The 14,402-nt window shown below is 35.9% G+C and overlaps 1 long non-coding RNA gene across 2 annotated transcripts in view; it reads right to left on the bottom strand.

The window, feature by feature from the left end:
• LOC116119198 overlaps positions 1-14,402 on the bottom strand; it is a 37,965-nt gene that overhangs the window by 11,018 nt on the left and 12,545 nt on the right. Inside the window, exons 1-2 of one of the 2 annotated variants that reach the window (XR_004126342.1) lie at positions 3,465-4,000; positions 3,208-3,298 (exon numbers count right to left, since the gene is read on the bottom strand). This is a non-coding gene — a long non-coding RNA (uncharacterized LOC116119198). Of the gene's footprint in view, positions 1-2,680; positions 3,299-3,464; positions 4,001-14,402 lie in introns of those variants that run through there. The other variant, XR_004126341.1, reaches the window with a different exon arrangement.

Genomic DNA, 14,402 nt, shown 5'->3' with positions numbered 1-14,402 from the left:
TTGGAATAAAATAGGATGAAATGATAAAGAAATACAATCAATTCCTGCATTGTATCATAGTAAACAAAATTTATATATATATAACACGGTTGAATGTCCCACCAATTTTGTTTTGTCATTTACAATGTGCCTGTGAGTAAAGTTCTCGCTGTTACCTCACTTTGCATTTTGGGAAAAATCTTTTGCCGCTTTCCTGTTCAATACAGAACCCATTTATATCAACTTTTTTCTTTCAGCAGGTGCAAACCTAAACATAAGCGTGGACTGGAGGAAGTTAAATAAAAATATAAGTCAAATGTTCATATCTGTAATACAACAAAACAAATGGTATAGATATACCTTGATTTCAGCAATGTTCAACAGTCTCCATCTTCTATCAGGCAGCTGTTAGAACAAGGTTGCTCACCATTGGGCGGCAGGAAGCTTCGATTTGACTTTGCCCATGGAATCACTTCTAAGTCCGTCTACATCCATGTTGCTGAGAGATAAGAAATGCTTGAAATCTTGAGTTATCTAACATTTTTGGCTCTAGAGATTATGTCGTATGTAAAACTGATGGTTTTAAACCTGAACTTATCACTCATTAAGTAAACCCTCAGCCTCTTGCCACTTCCACCCTTGCAAAGGACACCAATGGTGGAGCTATAGCTACACATTTGAACAAGTCCTTCTCATCCATTTCTTTAACCAACCTAAGGCCCTATATGAGTTATCCCTTTGCAATACCCGTGATCATCATATTATATACAACATCTTCGCCTCCAACTGCATCTCAACTCATGATTTGAATAGTTTTGATCTCTCTTTCATATTGCCTTTCATACACACATCCATGGATCAAAACCCCATACGTGTAAACATCTGGACAAACCAGCCTCTCCATGAAGGCATGTATCTTGAAAAGCTTTCTCCAATGATCATATCGAGCAAATGCATCTATTAGAATTGTATAAGTAACTTAGAGGAGTTATGCCCTCTCTCTCCCATCTCCTACGCATATCAAAACTCTACCTAATTCCTGCTCTACAAAACTTCCCTTAGAACATTATAGGTCACTAAAGATGGTGAATGACCATTTGACTTTAATGTCAAAGAATGTCAAAGCCTTGTCCAATTGCCCAACATTACAAAACCCATCTTATTATGTGTTATATGTGATTAAATTGGGAATAATACTAGCATTTCTCACTGATAAAATAACCTCTCCGCCTCCCGATCCTCATCACTTTACATAATCCCACCATAAGAGTGTGTTATATGTAACCACATTGCAAGCACACCTCTTTCACACGCATTTCATCAGCAGGTTAAAAACCTTCACTTATTTTCCGATCATTGCAATACTCATTAATAAACAATATATAAGTAAACAAGTTGGTGACCACCCCTTAAACTGCATTTTCTCATATAGCTCCACCCTCCTTTTAAGGCCTTTTTTAAATAATCCACTAATCAAAACTGGTAAGTGTACTGATTAGCAACCACTAGCTACCCATTTTATACAAACAACTTTTGCTCTCTCGATATCACCTTTTACAACACCCATCAATCAAGTAGTATAACATAACAACATTGGAGACCAACCCAATCCTCCAACTGATGAAAACACAAATCCCTTGGTTCAAATCACCAGCCTCACACAATCCCTAATCATTATCCCAAAACTATAGCCATCCAATTTAAACCCTACATTTATTCTCACAAAAAACAAACCAACTCTCTCAAAACCAAAGATTTGATAAGAAAGCTCAACAGATTATTAACACAATTTGATTCAGGTACAAGACCCTTATCAACCATTTGATTAAACAAAACCGAGCTTGCTCTACTGACTGAGATTTTTATAAGCATTTACAATTGCTTCAAAAGATGAAACTACTGTTAGTCGCAATTAAGTGTTTTTTCTGTTAAGTGGTGGAGAAGAGAGTGAGAGTGAGACTGAAGATGAATGCGACCGAATATATCTGTAGAATGAGAGACTGCGCATGAGATTGCATGTCGAGGAGAGAAGAAGGTGGGAGTATTGATAGGATTGTGGTGTGTGATGGAGGGCCTTGGAGAGTCATGGAGTTAAAGACCGAAAAAGCTTTGAGAGGTGGATTTTCATCATATTTGATATGAGAGCCTAGCTTGCTGACTGTGTGACATTTTTGCAGCTACAGTTTGCATGCCTGGCTTTCCTGACTACAAAGTTCTAAATACTGCACAAGAAAAATGAATATTACGCTGTACCGAACTTCCAGATCAAAGACAATTTTCCCATTTTATTTTCCCTCTACCGTGCAAATTTTTGCAGCTACAGTTAAATATTACGCTGTGATGGAGGCCTTGGAGAGTACATGGAGTTGAAGAAAGAAAAGTTTTGAGAGCTGAGATTTTCATCATATATGATATGAGAGCCAGAGCTTGCTGACTCTGCGACATTTTGCAGCTACAGTTTGCATGTCATGGCTTTCTGACTACAAGTTCTTAATACTGCACAAGAAAACGAATATTACTCTGTAACCGAACTTCCAGATCAAAGAAAAGTTTTCCCATCTTTTTTTTTTCCCTCTACCATTTTTTGTTCATTCTCTTCGAACATGGGCCGCACTTAGAAATAATATAATATAATGAGTAATGCTAGTTTTACAAAGACATATACAAAGGGGTATTATATTAGAAAAATGCTATTCTTACAAAGACTCATACAAAGAAGGTTACAAAGTGACATCATCCAGAAGAAAAAAACAAAGAAAAAACGGAAAAAGAGAGAGAGAGAGAAAGAAATCATGAAAATCAAGGGTGAGGATTGTCTTTATATGTCCCCTTTGTATGTGTCTTAGTAAAACTAGTCTTGCTCAATATAATACCCCTTAAACCTACAACAAGAGACTTACAAGGACTATGGCGTCCACTGACTCAGGTGGTAGATATTCCTACAAAATGACTAAACTACCCTTATTGTTTTTTACTTCAGTTTACTTTTGTTAACATCGTCTTAATGTCAAGGATAGATTTTTTCAAAAATCTTGGGTCTCCAAACTTTAACCAAAATCTCTCACTTCACTTAAACGCAATTTCGACGTTCAAAAACTACTTTGTAACTCGATCATTAATTTAAGCAAAGTAAGAGGAAATTGAGCCTCTCGAAGGGCAAGACCTAGGGGATGTAAATATTAACACAAAAAACATAAAAATAGTAAAGCAAAGTAAGTAATTAAGAACCTGAATATTATGTCCCAAAAGAAATATACTGAGAAAGAGAGCTTATCCTCCTCCTCCCGGATGCCGAACAGAATATAGAAGAGTTAAAAACCTGAGTTGCGATATGAAATACAAGATTATTTTACTCATTTATAAAGTTCTAAATAACACGTTAATTAAAGATGAACATGTACAATATTATGATCTTCTCCTCTGAGACCTTTTTATAAATAAAGTAAATGACATTGTTGAAGGTGAAGTTAGAAACGGCGTCGCACCACTTATCTTATACGTAGCCCTTTTTGACTTGCGCTTCTTCTAACCGTTGGATTGCTTGAACTAATCTGATGGCTGTCTTGATGCCACCTGGACAGCAGTATAAAAGTCTCCCCTCTCCCGTCTGAAGTATAACAGAAGCTGTAGTTCATTCAACATCTCTCTCTCTCAGTTGTATCGCATAAGAGCCTGTATTTTTCTTGTTTTTCTTTGCTGCAAATTCTGTCATTACAGTAAGTGTTTTTCAGTCACTTTGTGAGGGTTGAGTTTACTCTTGGGTGCAAGGTTTCCGAGTAGAGTTCCCTCGGAGCAGATTTGTAGGTGTAAAGAAGAAAGTGTTGAGTGGGAAGAGAGAGAGATCAGTAGAGTGAGAGTGTGTGTAATATGTAACAAAGGTTCTAATTAGTGTAGAGAGCTCCTCAATTGTGGAGTTCAACGTGGATGTAGCTTATCCAAATCTTAGATAAGTGAAACACGATAAATCGTGTTCTTATTGGTTGATTGTTCTTTGTGTGTTGTGATTGTTCTTAATTTTAGTTTGTTAAGTTGAATTTGGTAATTGGTTTGAATCTTTACAGTTCAATGTCATTAGATCCCTATAGATTATTCTTAATACCCCCTCGTCTACTTACTCAAATACCAATCACAATCGTAATACTTGTCATTATTGCTATTTACCTCTCTTTGAAATGTTACGGGTTATTTTCATTTTGTCCCCATGAATTATTAAAGCATACGGTTTTATATACTAAATTTTTATTATCATTGAATCAAAGTACGTCAACCGTCATTTTTGTGATTTTAATAGATTTATTTTATAAATTTGTAATTCCTAAAATTTCATAATTACATTGCCCCTGATGTAGGGTGACAGGTTTTTTTTGGACGGCACGACCCCTAATTCTTTTGGCACAACCACAAAAATTTCGTGTCGTGCCAGGCTCGTGACCTTATTTGGTGATGTGTTGTGAGCTTAGGATTTAGCATGTGGGCCTAGCATGGCCCTGAATTTACAAATAAAAAAAAATTAAATTTTTGAGAACGCCTATGCACACTTGGGTCCACCCCACAAAGACAAGGCACAACCCATCGGGCCCATGGTCGGCCTGTTGGCCGTTGAGTTTGATTGCTTGGCATGGCACGGCAGACCTATTGGCAGGGTTGGTCGATAAAATTTTGGCCTCGGCCTGCCTTACCGCCATCTCTACCCCTGAGTGCTTAGCCGAGTGGCTCTCATCGTAGTTTGATCTTTGGATTATGCCTAATGTATTTATAATTGGATGTTATGTAAATTCTTAAATCTAATGGGTTTAATGTAATTTCCTAAACTTCTTGCATATAAATTATAAAGAGCTGAAACCCCATGGCCACGTCCAAACTGGTACTCACAACTCGCTTGATGACTATGAAATCAATCTTTAAGAACAAACTCTCCAAATCCTTCTTCTTCCTAAAATCTCTTAAGTTCAACTTTTTTCATCATCTCAACATTGAACATCTTCATTGAACCCAAACCCAAAACTGCAACTTTAACACCACAATTAACCCAACAAGAACTCGCCAAAATCACTCTTAACCCACGCCTATGCCTCACAAACACATTAAACACAGCCATTAACTCACTCTCACAGCTTTACACAACAACCCCTCCCAAGTCTCTATCTTTCTCCATTTTAACTCACTCTCTCACTTCCCAGCCCGACTGGTCCTCCCCATGGCACTTTTAACCAAACTCAAACATACCCAACAGCACACTCACACTCAATTAATCACCACACTTCTTGTGTCTTCATATCTCAAAAAGGTACAAAAGATGCTTTGAAAGTGTACAACTGATGCTGAGGCCTGGCTCTCCAGTAAAGTGGAAGAGTGTGTGTGAGATTTTGGTTGTGGGTTGTGTAAATGGGGTTGGTTATGGAGAGAGGAGGTTTTGAGGGAATTTTAGGATGAATTTGGTGGTGAAAGTGGTTTGAGGAAAGGGGTTTTTAGGAGTTTTTTGAGAGAGGCTAGAATTAGGGAGGCTAAGGAGTTGAATGAGCTTTGGGAGAGTTGAGAATGGTGAAGGTGAGGGTTTGGAGAAAGTGTTGGCTTTGTTGGATCAGATTATGGCTATTGGAAGATAGAGCAGGTTAGCCTTTATGAAAGACATCTCTGTGTTTATTTGGGATTTTGTTGTTATATTTTGTATAAGATTTTTTCCTGAAATCATAGTTCCTTGATAATGATGCGGAAAAAGTTTTAGACTAAGAATCCATGAGATGAAATTAATTATTCATGATGACTTGGTTGTTCTTTATCTGAGTTACAGAAGTACCATTTCGGATGTTGAAAACGAAGGAAGTTCTAGAAATCTTGAAATTTATAATGAGTGAAAATGATGATTATTCCAAATTGCAGTCGTTTTTATATGATTTGATTTTTTGCTTCTGTGGCATCTGTTCTTTTCTCGTGTATCTGATATAGCAATACATTTGTTTTCATTGACATTTTGCTTGAGTTTCTCCATGAAAAGATGTGGGAGCCTGGAGAAGATATACCTTGGAATTGGTAAACAATTCCTTGGGTTGCTTATCTGCAACATAACAAAAGCTGATCAAGAATTTTGGTGTTAGAAGTTTAACATTGTTGTGGTAGATACTTTTTTCTTTCCATGATATGCATTCAACAAATTGTGTATATTAGTCTTACTGTGATGCATTAAATCATTTTCTTTATTCATAGAAAATAGCAAGCAGTAGGTAAAAAGGAAAAACGTCTAAGCAAGATTGATGGTGTTTGGCTTGTGACATGCTTTACTTGATCTATAAAAGGATAATTCTCTGTATCTATTGTGTCATTTTCTGTAGCGCGTTCTGAAGTTCTTGATTAGGAATTTAGCAAGATTCCTTTCGTACCTACAAACCAATACATGTCCGATCCATTGCTTGATTAGTGAGCAGTTATTTAGGTCAGTTATTCCATTTGTATTCCCATGTAATTGTCATGAGCTAATAAATTTAGAGTGAGTTTTGACTTAAGACAGCGTCCTCTGCTTCAGTTTGACAGTTGACTGACTGGGGTTAAGCAACTAACCATCTCAGTTTATAACCTTTAGTAGACTCTTCAGAATGAGATAATAGAGATCACTTCTGATATATGGTTTGAGTAAATCTGTATGTAGACAAGTCTTACTAGGTTAGTTAGTCACTACAAACTGGAAGAACAGTCCCTGATAACAAATTTCAGTGATATGCAAAGGAATATACCCAACTATATTCTAAATTCAAGAAGATAGTGCAAGGTGAAATTTCATTGTAACCTTTGTTCATATGTGATTTACATACACTAATTCTATGATTGACACTTTGTCCTCTGCATTTAGGAAATTGTATAACTTAAGACTAGATCTAAAGATCACTTTTCACACCTCATTTAGACAAGGGCAGCAAGTATGAATTTCGAAAAGGTACTATCTTAATAATTTATTTTTTATTGGTTGGTTTGATAGCCAGTGTAGGGCTTGGAACAGTAAAATTAGGTAAAGGCATAGTCAAATAAAAAGACATCACAGTTTCTAAAGAAAAACATTGCAAAATGGGGTTAGAAATTAAATCTGAAGCATCTTATGACTCTTTTAAGTTGTTTCGTCTGACTTGTTCTTGACTGTTTTACATATCTATATCTTTCCTCGTCAATTTACTTACTGAATGATTTATGTGATCCCACATCTATTATTGACTGAACTCTTGGACTCACGCAAGTGACTAGCGATAACTGTCTCCCCCTATTTTGTTATCGCTTCTTGTTGAATGTTATCGACATTGATATCATTATATGTTACTAAAAATGTTCGAATCATGAACAATATTACTCCTTGCCTCAGAGCTAAAGAAATCTTGAAGGGTTTGGAATTTTTATTTTTATTTTTCTATTAAATAGGACATTTAATAAAATTTATTTTATTTTGCCCTAGAGAATGAAATTATATTTGTGTTAAGATTTTTTTAGAATGGTTTCTTAGCTAAATCTCCTCTACAGTAGACTAAAAATAGCAAAATATTACTTATGTATATATTAAAAAAAATCATCGAAATCAAGTTAAAATCCTCAAGAAATTAATCCAGTTCTAGAATAACTCAAGCACAGTAAATGGATGAAAGAAAATTAATTTATTTTAAAAAAAATCCATGAATTTCCTGAAGTTTTGACAAATTAATTTGATTTTTGATAATAATGAATGTGTTTATTATTTTTACAAAATACAGAGACGAACCGCTTCGTGAAACGTTGTCAAAACTTAAACCACAAGACCAGTAAAGTACGAGCTTTGAACTTTAACTTGAATAATTTCTTCTTCTTCCCATGGTTATCTCGTTTCTCTTCATCATCTTACTCAGTCTCATCTCTGTCATAAGCATAGTCTATTCAGTATCACGCATGAGATAAAGTCACGTAGCAGAGCGACCCGTTACTGTTTCAGCAATAACAGCAAGACAAACTCAGACCCATCAAAGCTTCAGTGGAGACTCCCTTTTCCCCTCTTTCAACCTCCCAAGTTACGAATCAGATTCGATGGGGTGATTTTTATGTTTAATTTTTACCCTTTCAATTTTGCATACGTTTAATGATCTCACTGAGATAGGCAAATATATATCGCTATAAGTGTTCTTATTTTTTATTTTGCTTCAAGGAGTTACATGGTATTCTTTCAAGAGTTGAAATATAAACTGATTTATTTAGTTTTTAGAAAATTGTTTTTTGAAGCAATCAATTGAACAGTTTTCATAAATATTTCTTGATCCTTTGTTTTTGAATGTAATGCTTTTTGTTTTTAAAATATGTTGAGCCAGCAGACCCTGATTTCTATAAGAAGGTTATGTTCGAATTATGAGAGCAGTATGTTGAATTCAAAGAAGGGCGCGATGGATTGGGAGTGTATGCTCCAGATGTTGAACCACGTCGTCTGCAGAGTTCACTTTTTGCAACTGAATGTGTTATATTAATGGACTAGCTATGGAATGTATTATCATGTCCTATGTTTCTCGTTGTCTTTGTGATGCTAATATCTGATTTTACTTAACGTATGGATTATGGTAGTCATGGAAATCCCTGGAGTTGATGATAACCATAGGAGAAACTCCCATGGATGTTTTTCCAGATAATGCATAGGCCATCCAATATTTGATATCATTAACTCAACCGACCCAGAGGTAACTTAATTATCCTTAAAATTAGAGATAAGCTCTTAACCTATTTTTACTGCATCAGTATAATCACCATTTAAGTTTGGATCCTTAACTTTATGCTTCCCAGTATCTTATTGGTGTGATTACCAACACATGGATTGAAATTTAAAGCGTTATGCCTTTGCATTTTCTTATGATGCATCTCTCTGTGGCAGACAGATTAGACCTTAGTTGGCATGCTTCTCTGTATGCTTTATCTAGTGCAGAAGAGTGCACTAGCTTGTTTCTAGCAACTGAGGTGAGTAAATGCACAAAAAAAAAAAAAAAAAAAAAAAACATAATGTTTAGCGAAAATTCTTCTTGTATTCATTGGTATCCAATCATTTCATCATATTGCTTGTGTCATTCTAAAAGCCCCTTTTTCTTTCTATCAATTTTTTTTGTAGATAATTTCATTTCGTTATCCCTATAATTATACTTTATTGCCTTATGAAGAAACATAACATTTGTACTTGTGCTTATGGCTTGTGTGTGCAACGGGATCTTCTGGACTGCAGGATCCAAATCTTGCATCAACAATGAGAAAACAACAGCGAAAGAGCATTTGAATTCTGGGGAAAGAACGGGTATGAAGAAACTTATATTATACTAGAAAGCATTCTGATCTTCCCATGATGTTTTTTTACACCATGTTCCTTCATATGAAACTCTGTGTTTTAACCTCACCACAATGGAGTTCCACTCGAATAAAGCCCTTGTGTGATCCTAGAGATTTATGTGGCAATGAGTATTGTACAGTCACGTGCATTAACATCAAATCAGGATTGGTGCTCTAGTACAAGATTCAAATATGCTAATCCCTTATGCGGTAAATTTTTTTTTTATTTTCTTCTAAGTATGTCATCTGATATCTTGCCATTATTGAATATATATTTTTTGTCATTTTACAGACTTGCTAAACCATTTTTTCAGCCAAATTGTTTTTCCATTGGCTTTTTAAGGACCGATGCTTGAAGTGTATGATAAATGCTGGACAGCGGGTTAAAAAAGGAGAAGAGTAATATTCATATTTCCTGAACTTTTAGTTTACTAGTGCCCACATTTGTTTTATACTCTATGCACTAAGAATGTAAGAATGGTATGAAATTTAATTATATGCCAAAATAGTTTGATCCATCCTTGTACAATATGTTAGCATTGTATTCAGGTCGTATTGGAATGGCAAATACTAATTCTAGATCCAATTAGGCCCTGTATGTGAGAGCTAACAGTTTATATTATGTTACATTTGACCATTTCAAACTGTGATGCCTTTACAAATCAAGGAACCAAAATCAGTCATACTCTGCAGAAGACGGATCCTTGAGGGTCGGAACCTATGAAGCGATATTGGCTATGGGATTTTCCGGCCTCGGCGATGTGGAACCAGCTAGATTTGGGTTTCTCCATGCTGGCACTTTCATGCGGGCCTATGCGACATGCTTGGGATTGCTCAGCGGATGTGTTTACCTAGCTGTAGAATGGGGAATTTGAATTTCCGGTTCGTGGGCAACATTCGAGCCCTTTTGAGCATCTCTAACCTTTGTTGCATTGCTTTCCCCTTGTAGCTACAGCAGCATGACTGATGAGTGTCGCTGCCATTTTTTGCCTGCGCTAGTGTCCTTAGGTGGCGCACTCCTCTTGTAGAATCTGCCCCATCCAATCTAGCGGTTGGAGATCCTCAGTAGGGCAGAGTCAAGATTACCCAAAAAAACAGGAGAGCAGGATCCGGGAGTGTGAAGCGACGTTCCCCGGTATGTTTAGGAACTCCTTAGGGGTGTTTCCCCTTGAGGACGAGGAATCTCCTCGTTGTTGTTTGTTGCAGTTGTGTCGTTGAGGCACTCACTTTCAAAACCACAAGCCTATCAAGTTTTGATGTGTTTTGAAGAAGAATGATACGAGTAGAGTTATGTGAAATGGATTTACTGGATAGAGAGTGTGTGAAATCACCTTCCCTCTAGCGCCAACTGTTATGCTTGATTTGACACATCAACTTCGTATGTGTAAAGTCTACGAAGTTACATGTGAGATAATTTGGGAGATGATTGGTAATGTGACGACGGTTGCATGCAAGTACATGAATAAAAGTTGCAAAGAAATTTTATAGGTTCGATGTTTATAAGCAATCCTACATTACTTGATTATATTTATGATTATTCTGTTGACCACTTAGTGTTTCACATAGGACTTCATCTGTGGTTACATTGCTTAGGAGAATGTTAAGCTACACCTTTCTAATAGTTTTTTTCTGATTTCTTTGTAAATTTCAAGTGTGCAAATCTTCTTTCCTCGAGAGGAGTTGCCTATTTACACCCATTTGCTCATGTAATGAGTGCTTTTGCAAGTGGTCTAATGTGTGTGAAGACCTTCTCGCCTTCTCAAGAGGGCTGACACTTCCTCATCACCAACGTGATAAGAAATAGAGAGAATTTAAGTCATAGCATGGACCCAATACCTTTAAATTTTTGTCACTTCGTAAATGGCTTGATGAATGAGGGGGCTCTAGCGACTTTAAAATAAGGACATGTAGGCCAACACCATACCACCACAATAACACCAAATTGTGATTCAGGTGGTGGTTCGATTGAGGTTGAAAGAACTTCGATCGATTGGATTTGGACCACAAATTCACCCAACTTTGCAAAGTGGCAAGAAGAGATGACCGGAAAGGTGAGAGAAAACGGCAAGTGGAGGTATAGGTGTACAGAAGAGGTCAGAGGAGTTCACGCTGATTTCGAAAGTGATTTTGGAGGTTGAAATTGGCCGAAAATGCCACAAAAAACCGACTGCTTTAGGGATGCTAATGTGAGCCAGATTCAGCTAACGTGAGCCCGCATACAGCAAAGGGAATAGCAGCACATGTTAGCATGTTAACGTGAGCTGTTGCTCAAATGTATAAAGAGAGAGAAATCTCTCTCAATTTCCCCGTGCCCAACCCAATTGACTAATATCTCTAATGTGTTTTAGCTATGTTTTTGTAGGTCTTTATATTATTATTTTCAGGGCAAGGCCACCATATCCTCCACCGGTTCAAGTGGTGCCCTGGCCAGCCTTCCTCCGCTAGATTTGCGAACCCAATTCCATATGTAAGTCCAACTTAGAGCTAAGAAAGGTTAATTTCTAAAGATTTTAAACTGTAAAGGGACTTCCTAACCAAAAGGTTAAAAAGAGGGACCTATTTGAAATTGCCATGGGGAATTGAGGACAAGTGACTGTGAGTGAGACAAGGAGCCATGACACAGACCTGTGACAGATCAAAGATAAGATGGCGCTGCCGGGTCGGGCCGGGGACCCCACCCCGAGCACTCCGCCGTACCTCTTCGAGGACCATCCCCGCGGGCGGGATTTTCTCATGACACATCCCCGCCCCGCGGACAAAATCATGACCATCCCTGTCCCGGCCTGGCCCAATAACCAAGGCTTTGCGGGAATTTATCCCCCGAACAAGATTTTGCCCCGTGTAAATCAAAACTTCTGTAAAATTAATTATTTTAATTGTGAAAAACTAGTATGTTGATAAGTATTATATTTAACAATTTGACTTTTAATTTCAATAGTTTAATTAATTTATTCATTAAAAATGCAAATTTTAAGGTAAGAAAATTAAAGTCTACAATTTCTTGTAACATTTAAATTAAGAGTTTAAAAAGCAAATTGATATTGACAATTGAATATGGTGAATAACATTTCTGGTAAAATTGAACATACTCATCATTTCAAAGCATAAAAATATGATCATCATTCAGGCTACATTGCTACAACTATGCGTCTATGTCATTCACAGTTCAAAAGCTTGTAAACCATATATTTTCCAATTTCTACAACTTGTTAAAGTTAAATTTCTCTATTTTCTGAATAACTAAACTATAATCTACTTTCATTAAGTGATTTATTAGATAATCAAAAACTAAGACTTAAATACTATTTGAAATTACAAAGAACTGCAAGGAGGGCCATTGAACGACTGGAAAAAGCCAGGCCCATTTACGAAAGTTTAAAATGTGTGTTGCTGCCCGCTGGAGTACTCAGACAACTCCAACAAGAAATCACGAATTAATACAATAATTATATTCACTCTAACATAATTTTATAGGTAAATTGCTTAGTTATTCAATTGTATGGAGGCTTAGGTTAGTTAGCCATGTTAATTAATAATTTTCATGAATTAACATAACTAATTCAATCTTAACATATTTACTAGGTAAATTGTGAATTAATTCATAAAACACTATCTCCTACAACTAATAAAATTAGTCCATTTGTGAAAGGGACAAATCCTATTATTTATTAAGTTTAACATCCTATTTAATTGATCAATATTAACAAGGATAATTGAATTTGTGTAATTTGTAGTCGTTAAGCAATTGTATATATTCTTATATTGGTTTGTAAATTGTAATATCTAATTAAATTTTTTTTTGGCCTGTCTCATGTATTTTATTTGTGAAATTCACAAAGTAATAATACATATTTTATTATTAAACTCTCTCGTTTAAATTTTTTTCTATAAAATTTAATACAACATTAGAAAATATTATAAAAGTATATATCATAAATTTAGATACATTACTTAATATGATTTAAACTTTAACTTTATATACATTTTTTAAAGGAAAACAAAAAAAAAAAAAAAAATTCTCAAGAAAGCCCCGGTCGGGGCTTCTGGGGTGGGCGTCCGGGCGGGTCGGGGATTGCACTATCCCCTTCCCTGGCCCGTCCCCGAATGGGGGGACATAACTAAGGGACCATCCCCGGCCCATCCCCGTTTGTTTTGGGGATTCCCCAGCCTATTCGCTGGGTCGGGACGGATCCCCGCAGGGCCAGGGCAAACACCCTCTCTAATTAGAGATAAGAAATCCATATGTCCATAGTTGAGCTTTCTGTATTTATACGTTATTTGGTTGTGACAACTTAAGGCTTAAACAATAATGCTTACAAAGAATTCTTTGTAAGATTTCTGTACAACGCGGTGCGGCTGGAAATGAATAGGAAAATAAATATAAAAACTCAAACTCATCATATCACTCTTCTATTTATATCTTGTCATATCATTTTATACAAAGTCCTTTGTAAGATTTTTTTTTTTTCAGTCGTGTTTTCCATTGGAAATCACCCCTACTTGCATGTCAAACTCTCCTTCACCTCTTCTTCAAAACCCTCAAACAGCATCTCTATTGCATTTCTAATCGACGGTTGGCAGTGGTTAGGCGACTATAGTGTGGCTTTGGGGGGGGGGGGGGGGGGGTGGTAGTTTTTTGTAAAAATTAAACTTTTATGTGGCTAGATGTTTTAGCAAAATCTCAAATCTAGAGGGTTAAAAGAATTATTCAAAATATTAATATTATATTAACATTACAAAGAGGTAATTTCGTAATCTATTATATACATACCTATCAATTTATTCATTTCAACCAAACATATCAATATAACAGACATATCAATTTATTCTAACCTAACTAAACAATTTTTCTAAACATTCACATTAATGTTTAAGTTAACTTACTTTTTATTAATATATCTCATATACATCGTTTTCTAAACTAACCACACCCTTAAATTATCCTATTCTTTTATTATTTTAAAATCCTTTTAATATTTTTCCTTATGAACCTAGACATTACAAGACATCCATTCTTATCTTATGATTTATCAAATAGTTTTTACATTTATTATATTATTATATGATTGCTTTGATCCATTGGCATGCTATGACATATTAAACGAAGCCCAAGCCTA

The sequence above is a fragment of the Pistacia vera genome, unplaced genomic scaffold, assembly GCF_008641045.1.
Source record: "Pistacia vera cultivar Batoury unplaced genomic scaffold, PisVer_v2 Contig1249, whole genome shotgun sequence".
NCBI classification, from domain to species: domain Eukaryota; kingdom Viridiplantae; phylum Streptophyta; class Magnoliopsida; order Sapindales; family Anacardiaceae; genus Pistacia; species Pistacia vera.
The sequence above is the reverse complement of the archived record's forward strand: the minus strand, read 5'-3'. Positions and strand labels throughout refer to the sequence as shown.